Here is an 8182-nt window from a genome sequence, read left to right as displayed (position 1 = left end):
TTTATTATCGCAAACAGGACATCGGTTTATTCATTAATATTGAGCGTATGCTCTGGACATGTGATTACACAGCATTTCTTGAGCCCCAGAGATTATTTAGATATAATAGGTCTAAACCCAGAACTTGCTGATGCAACATATACCGTGTCTATACTATGTAGGATGTCCTTCATATATATGCGTGGAACGACATACATTTATGAACTTTAGGGAATGCATGCGGTCACACTAATGATGAGGGGGGTTGTTCATTAGGCCCTCGATTTTTGTGATAGGAAACCAGCGGTGTGAATTATCAATACTGTCCATCAGCTTCCTTCCAGGATTTATGCCCTTCGTAGAGCTCGTTCCTTCATTGCTTCCAACAAAATTCGGCAGCAAGGTGGTTTCTTCAGCCTTTGTTCCAAGAAAACTTGCATGATCAAAGTATGAAATAGTGCACATCATGTTCACCAAAATGAGCAGTGCCACCGTTGCAGGCTTCATCTGAGAAGATGATGGATGCCTACATGTTATGGTTCGACAATGAATGGAAATTATATTGAATCCTACTGAAAGAAACTGATGTACCTCACAAAAGGAAAATGACTCACCCCAGTTAGCTGATAATTGAAGGCTTGTGTTGTTGATAACTAAAGATACATCAGGCACACTATATATAGACATATTAATAGAGATGCAACTGTTTTGGTGAAGAGGACACTCACCATTCATGTTGAAGGATTGGGGTTGGGGGTGGGGGAGGTGCAAGCAATTACTTGATAGTACGAAGTCACTACTATTACAAGAATTGGTTTAGGCAGTCTGCAAACGGTATGCTTAGGCCTTGTTTAGTTCCTTCCCGAAACTTTTTCGCGACACTGTAGAACTTTCGTTTGTTTGTGGTAATTATTGTCCAATTATGGATTAACTAGGCTCAAAAGATTCATCTCGTAAATTTCGACCAAACTGTGCAATTAATTTTTATTTGCGTTTATATTTAATACTCCATGTATGCATCTAAAGATTTGATGTGACGGGAAATCTTGAAAAGTTTTTGGATTTTGGGTGGAAGTAAACAAGGCCTTATCTGCCATAGCTCCTGCTATTGCTGCCAGGTCATGAACTAGCAGTTTCGGAGGCTATCACTGCCGGTTCAAGGCACCAATTGACAGTGAGGGCCCCTATATCACTGTAGGTTTGAAGCACCAAATGACAATGAGCGCAATAACCAGCAGTGAGATAGCACCTGTGTCTTTGTGACTCCTAATTTTTGTGGCTACCTAGAAAAACTATAGACCCCTCCTTCCTCTTCCAAGGTAATGTTTAATAAAGCAGTGTTTGTTCATCTCTTTGCTGAACAGAACATTCTTGATCTGTATATTTTTTTATTTACTAGATATATATGCCCGTGCATTGCACTGGGGTCACGATTTCTTAAACTGAACCTAAGTAAATGGACGGGGCCGCGTGAGCTTTGAGGGCTTCATGTCGGACGTCGACATGTGGATCCAGTTTGTAACGAAACTGAGTAGGACACGGACATGTGAGCTCCGAGTAGATCATTCGTTTGGGACTTGTACACGTGAGCATGAATTAAGATTTTGTATCCTAGGGTAGATGATGACATTAGATTCTTTTTTAGGTGTGGAGACTTGCAGTACTGCAAAATAGTCTTGTTAAATTCACTCACTACTACAGAAAACATTTTCAGCGCTAGAATTTTTACCACCTACAGAGCTAGAGTGATAATATTTCACAATGGCTCAAAGGCCCGCGAGGCGTAGTGGGGTGAAAAACTGGCAGTGAAAATTGTTTTTGGCACTGGGTCGCCATATGATCCGGCGGTGAAAGCCATTGTGGTTACCACCCCGGACCATACACCGACCTATTGGTTAAAACAATTTTCACTGCCGGTTTTTTACCACTGGACCACACACTCACAAACCAGCTGTGGATGGAATAAGCTTCATCGTAGATGGATGAAATGGATGTTTGAGCCACAGTGAAAATTGTTATGGCCGCAGTCTCGGCATATAATGGTCCAGTTGTCAAAATAACCATGGTTCACATCACTGGATCATCCACCAAGCCGACGGTCATAGCCATTTTCAACACTGGCTCAAACATCCACTACACTCCATCTACTATGATCTACTAGTGAAAATGGTTTTCACCGCCAGCTCACCATATGATATCGAGTGCTGAAAATCGTCTCGAACAATACAATTTTCCCTTTTCTCTTTTGCATCCCTCCCTCCATTTCTTTACCCATGACTCTCACCATTCCTTCACTATTCTTTACCCGCTAATGAAAAGATACTTGAAAATATTCATGCTAAAGTTAAAGATTTCTCCAATGAACTTGGCTTAAGATGCTAGAGACCCAACTAGCACAATTAGCATCTGCACTTGCATCCTACAAAAATTGTAGAATTCCTAGGAAACTCGAGGAACCACTTCACAATCAAGAAAAGTGATCTAGAGAGGCCGATCATCACTTGCTTCATTGGACCTTAGACAGTGAATAATGTCATGTTTGATCTCGGATCAAGCGTCAACGTCATGTCAAATGTAACAAATGATAATCTCTTTTATGCACCATCACTAGTACACAGATGCTCTAAGCCGGCGGGGGCAAAAAATTTTCACAGGCGGTTATAGTTGTAACACGCCTGTGGTGTAAATTTGTACAGCAAGATTTAAAAACCGCCTGTGTAAATAGGTCTTTACAGGCGGTCTGTGTTAATGCTCCATTTACACAGGCGGTTTCCTTATATAAACCGCCTGTGCAAATCAATTAACACAGGCGGTTCACATAAGGAAACCGCCTGTGTAAATGGAGCATTAACACAGGCGGTTTGCTTATGTGAACCGCCTGTGTCCACGGATTTACACAGGCGGTTTCCTAAGCTAACCGGCTGTGCTATTCTTTCTATGACTACCCCACCCCTTCGTCCTCCTCGGGCAGAACTGTAGGTAGCAGCCACATTCCATTGGAGCACATCTTGGAGGTCCAGTTATTCCAAAATACAAGGGGGGAGGTTTTGATCTTCATTTCTTGGAAGGAGGTGGCTAAGAAAGGTTAGTTGATGCCTCTAAAGGCTCTTTTTGTGCCCTCTTGCTCAATTAGAGCTACTTTTTGGATCTAGGGTTTCACCATGAGAGAGAGAGTAGAATAGCTAGGTATGGACTATATTTGCTCAAATGAGGTTGCTTAAGATGGTTAGATGAAGTCTCTCCTCTCTTTTTTTTCTATGTTTTCTTCTCTAATTTGTGAATCCAAGAAATATATATGTAGTGCTTTCCATGAATGGTGTTTCCATGCTTGGGAAGAAAGAGAAAGATAAGTTTTCTATTGTTTAGGATGTTCATTTTTATGTAAATTTGATTTCATTATGCAATATGCATTTTTATATATTTCCATGTTTCCTTATCAAATTTATTATAGTGAATCAAGGTATATATTTAGTTGATTCCATCAATGGTGTTTTTCTACCTTGTCAATTTGATTTAGTTGTTAGTTTTTAATTATTACTTAGGGTTTTGTCTTTATTTTTAATGTTAGCTGCGAGGTTTTCATCTTCACAAGTTGTTGTTTGAAAGGTTAGATGACAATTTTCCTAAACTACTTGTTTTGCATTGAGATCAATTAATTTACTAATTTTTGCACAGCTCATGATGGAGCGGTCCTTCTGGATGTATAACTTATCAAGACTAGATCCATTATACATACCTGAGGTCCATAGGTTTGTTGATCCTGCTAAGAACCATGCTTTGAGAACAAAGAAGAAGCACATATATTGTCCATGCATCGACTGCAGAAATATTAATATTTTTGAAGATACTGAAGCAATCATTTCTCATCTGGTATGCCGAGGATTTATGAAGGATTACTTGATTTGGACAAAGCATGGAGAGGGTAGCTCGGCACCTTATACAATTGGGGACCCTGCGAATATTGACGTCGACGGTCCAGACATGCCTGATGAAGGATTTCAGTTTTTGCACGACACACACCAAAGTGAACATGTTGTGCCAAATGTTACTACTGGTGGTTTTGCTGGGAGAAATGCTGATGAAAGAACTCATGTCTTACCGAATGATACAGCCGCGGAAGATTTTGAATTCTTAGAGGCAATGTTGCATCGTCATACTGAACCATCAATGTTATTAATGAAAGGGATGGAGGCCTTGAAGAAGGCGGCTGAAGAGCCTCTGTATGATGAGTCCAAGGGTTGTACCAAAGAGTTCACGACGCTGAGATCTGTGCTAAAACTACTGATGGCAAAATGTAACACCCTAAAATTTGCAATTTTCCAAAATAGGAGGAATTGTTTTAATTGTGTATTTTTATGCTCATAAAATATAGGAAAAATAATATTTTTCTTTAAATTAAAATTTACTATAGGAGTTAGCAACTTGTCTGAGCATCCATGCTGCTGCACTTTATTTTGTGTGAGTGGTTGTTTTGAATTTCAAAAGGTTTTCAAATTTTCTTGAAATCTAATTAAGTAAAGGATTGAAAATAAAATTGGAAAAGTATTTATTTTTTTCTCTCCTCTCTCTCCCTGGAAATCAGCCCGAAGGCCCAGAGCTTTCCCCCACCTTCTTCTTCTCGGCCCAGCGCGCATGGAAGGCCGCGGCCCAGTTTGCCCCCCCGCGCCCAGCATCCCTCCCCCTCTCTTCTTCCACTGCCGAGCGGGTCCCGCGCCCCTGAGTCACTGCCGGGTGGGACCCACTGGTCAGCCGTGTCTTCCACCTCGTGCCCGCACCGGACTCCACCAGGAGATCGATCCGGCCGCGCGGATTTGTCGTGCTAGCTTGCCCCGCAAGTCGTGTCCCTCTTAAATAGCGTCCTCGGCCTCGCTGAACCCCCCCCAACCCCAGTTTGGCACAGACCCGAGCCCTAGCCGAGCTGTAGCCGCCGCCGAGAAGAACGAGATTTGCCGCGAGGTTGAAGTCTCGTTACATCGCGTTTTCGCCCCCGTGAGATCCTTGCCAAGCTTCTCGTCATCTTTGCGAAGTCTCCGAGCCTTTTCTTTCTCTTTTTCGTGCTTTCTACGCTTTGCTTGACCTCGCCGAACCTTGCAGAGCTCGGTCGTCCGCCATCCTTCGTCGCGAGTGCACCCCAATCTCTCCCGAACATCGGTTTCGCCCTAGGTGAGTTCGCCTCGAGCTTCGCTGCGTCCCGGTGCTATCGGTTCTTTCTCTAGTGCTCTAAATCGCTCAAACTGTGGACGCCGGCCATCACCGGCAATGGCGCCGCCGCGGGCCGTTCCAACTCTGGCGGCCGCTCCCCTCTCCCTCCCCACGATCTAATCTCGGCCATTCAACCGCGATCCGACGGCCCAAATCCAAAGATACCCTTTCGGCCGCGCCTTTTGCAAAAGAAACCCCCTGCTTTTTAAAGTTCAAACCCGCAGTCCAAAGCGCACTTTCAGAAATACGTTTTCTTATTTCAAAGGCGTATTTTCTTTTATTCAGATTCAAAATACGTTTTCACAAAATTACAAGTTTGCCACTGGTTTTATATTGCTCATAAAATATTCATATGAACTCCGTTTTGACTCGTTCAAATTGCGTTGGTTTTGTATTCAAAAGATCTACATGTTAGTCTCACTGTTTTACAAGTTTGAAACTTTTTATTTTCGTGAACTTATTTAATTAATTGTTTTTATAAAGAAAATCTTAGAAAATTCATATATTCTTCGTTTCAACTCCGTTTTGATCCGTTCAAATTTCGTTAGATTCGTTTTCGCGTAACCTATAGATTAATGTTACTGAATTACAAGTTTTCAACCTTTAAAATCTGAGTTTAGATTTAATCTATTACTTTATTAAAGGAAATCTTATTTAAATCATAACTTCTTCGTTATAGCTCCGATTTTCGTGATCTTTACGTCTGTGTGATCGTAGAGCGATGTAGATTTGTTTTATAAACTTTTCATCTTTATTTTCTGCTGTTGGTGTATTGTTCTAATTATAGGTTTGTTTTGCTTTGTATGATTGTCTCTGGATGATTGCTGTTGATGTGATGACTGAGTTTAGTCGGTGAGCTTTTACGTGGTGATCAAGAAGCAGTTTGTGGAAGGTTTGGAACTAAAAGAAGATCTGAGTTTCAAGGCAAGTATAGCATGGGATCATCCTTGTTTCCTAATAACTTTAATCACACAATTCATATTGCATGTGTCTCCTTGATAAGGATTTCCTAGTATAGATCTTATACCTTGTCACCTACGGTTTTGCATTGGGTAGCTTATGCTAGTGCTCCACTAAACCATGATCTTGTAATTTAATTCAAGGAATATGCAATGAACATTAAAAGATGACTTTTTAGCAACTTTGGTAAAAGAGGGCTAGAGCATTGGGCTATCTTATGGTGCTCTAGTTTCTCTCCATAAGGACTTATCTGTATCTGACCATCCGGGACATACAGTACAACTGTGAGGGCTACATGGCTCTGGCTTTAGCTCAGTATGAGGACCTTTTCTAGCTTGTTAGTGGTTACCCTTGCGGCGCAAATGGGGGATAGCAGACCGTGGATTCCTGCGGGTGAGTCACACGGACTGACTAACGAAACCAAGCGGCCCTAACTTGTTAGACGAACCTTTGAAAGGCTTCATAGTGAACCCTGCCGGTCTTCCTTGGTAGTGGGCTAAGAGGTCGACGGGCCTCGGGCGAAAGGGTAAATCATGACTCACAGTGAAAGTGTACAACCTCTGCAGAGTGTAAAACTGATATATCAGCCGTGCTCATGGTCACGAGCGGCCTTGGACCAATACAGAATAAATGATCACTAATGGCAAATCGTTAATGGTGTTATTGTTAATATGTTGTTTATGCTATTCTTTATTCACTTTACTTGATCATGAGTTTGCTTTGGGACTCGACAACTTGATGCTACTCATATGCTAAAATTGTGACAACTAAAAACTACATGCAGTTAAACCAGTGTCTAGCCTTCGAGCCTCATGAACCCTATGTTATTCTTGCTGAGTACGAAATGTACTTACGCTTGCCTTTACATTTTATTTGGATAAAAATCCCGGATGGGTACCAGCTTGCAAGTTTGGAGAAGAGTTTAGGCTTGTGCTCAACCAGTCAGTTGTCCCTGTGGATTTGGAGCTTTCGCCTGAAGAACGGAGTGTCTTTCCGCTGTTTGCTATCTAAGGTTATATCTTTTATACTAAGTTCGTTAAATATAAGCATTGACTATTGATATTACCCTTATTTGTGGCTATATGTGAGATTTGACTTCCTGGGCTCACATATGGTGTGTATCTGGTTTTGTTCTTAAAACCGGGTGCTACAAAGTGGTATCAGAGCAATGCTGACTGTAGGACGCAAGCCTAGATAGTAATGGCCGTGTTAGTCATCTTTGCTTCACTACATTCATGCTTACTATCTCACCCTTGCTATTTGCTAAAATTCTTATGCTTCTATCATCCAATTCTATTCTAAAAGTATTGCTTCTATTCTAACTCCCTCTTGGTCTAATTCCATAGATGGTTCGTAACGAGAAGATTGCTCGCAGCAACTCTGGAAGACCATGCTTAACTCGGGGTATTTATGGCTTAACGGAACCAGAATATGAGGAAGCTCGCCCTGTCCCATCAAGACATATTGGTTGGCGAAAGGAGTACTTTACCACATCCTTTAGTGGGGAAGATTTCTTTCACCCTCGGCTTGTGCGTATACTACAAGACCATTATCCTGAACAGCAAGCCAAGGTGGAGTATAAGTGCACTAAGTGGACTCATCCTAAGTATGAGAGCCACTGGAGCACACAAGCACACATCACAAGGTGGAATGAGTTTACTGGTTCACGCGTGGTGGAATCCATTCATTCGTCTCTTAGTGACCGTCTCAGTAAGCATGCTAGCATATCTGATGCTGCCTGTTGATATTTGGTAACGAATTAGAAAATGATCCGCAAGCGCACGGATATCGGTGAGCATTTCACCCGGGAGGTTATCCAGAGTTATCGTATTTATATTTTTACCACTGGGAGAAAGGGTGCATCTGACTAACCAAATCTATTGCTACTACCTCTTTAGGCTACAAAGAATGTCTCTCGATGTGAGTGATGTACAGAGAAGACTGCAACCGTAGTCTCGTTCTAACCTTGGTAAGGATGATCTATTGTTCTATTGGGGAGGCTCACGGAATCTAGACAACACAAAGGATGTTCGACCCGCAC

General features: G+C 41.9%; 1 long non-coding RNA gene across 1 annotated transcript; it reads right to left on the bottom strand.

Annotated features, from left to right (window-relative positions):
• LOC110436596 lies at window positions 1-632 on the bottom strand. Its single transcript, XR_002454401.1, has 2 exons — window positions 594-632; window positions 1-505 (listed from the first exon to the last, which is right to left on the bottom strand). It is a non-coding gene; the product is annotated as an uncharacterized LOC110436596 (long non-coding RNA).

Source organism: Sorghum bicolor, chromosome 6 (assembly GCF_000003195.3).
Source record: "Sorghum bicolor cultivar BTx623 chromosome 6, Sorghum_bicolor_NCBIv3, whole genome shotgun sequence".
Lineage (NCBI taxonomy): Eukaryota > Viridiplantae > Streptophyta > Magnoliopsida > Poales > Poaceae > Sorghum > Sorghum bicolor.
The sequence above is the reverse complement of the archived record's forward strand: the minus strand, read 5'-3'. Positions and strand labels throughout refer to the sequence as shown.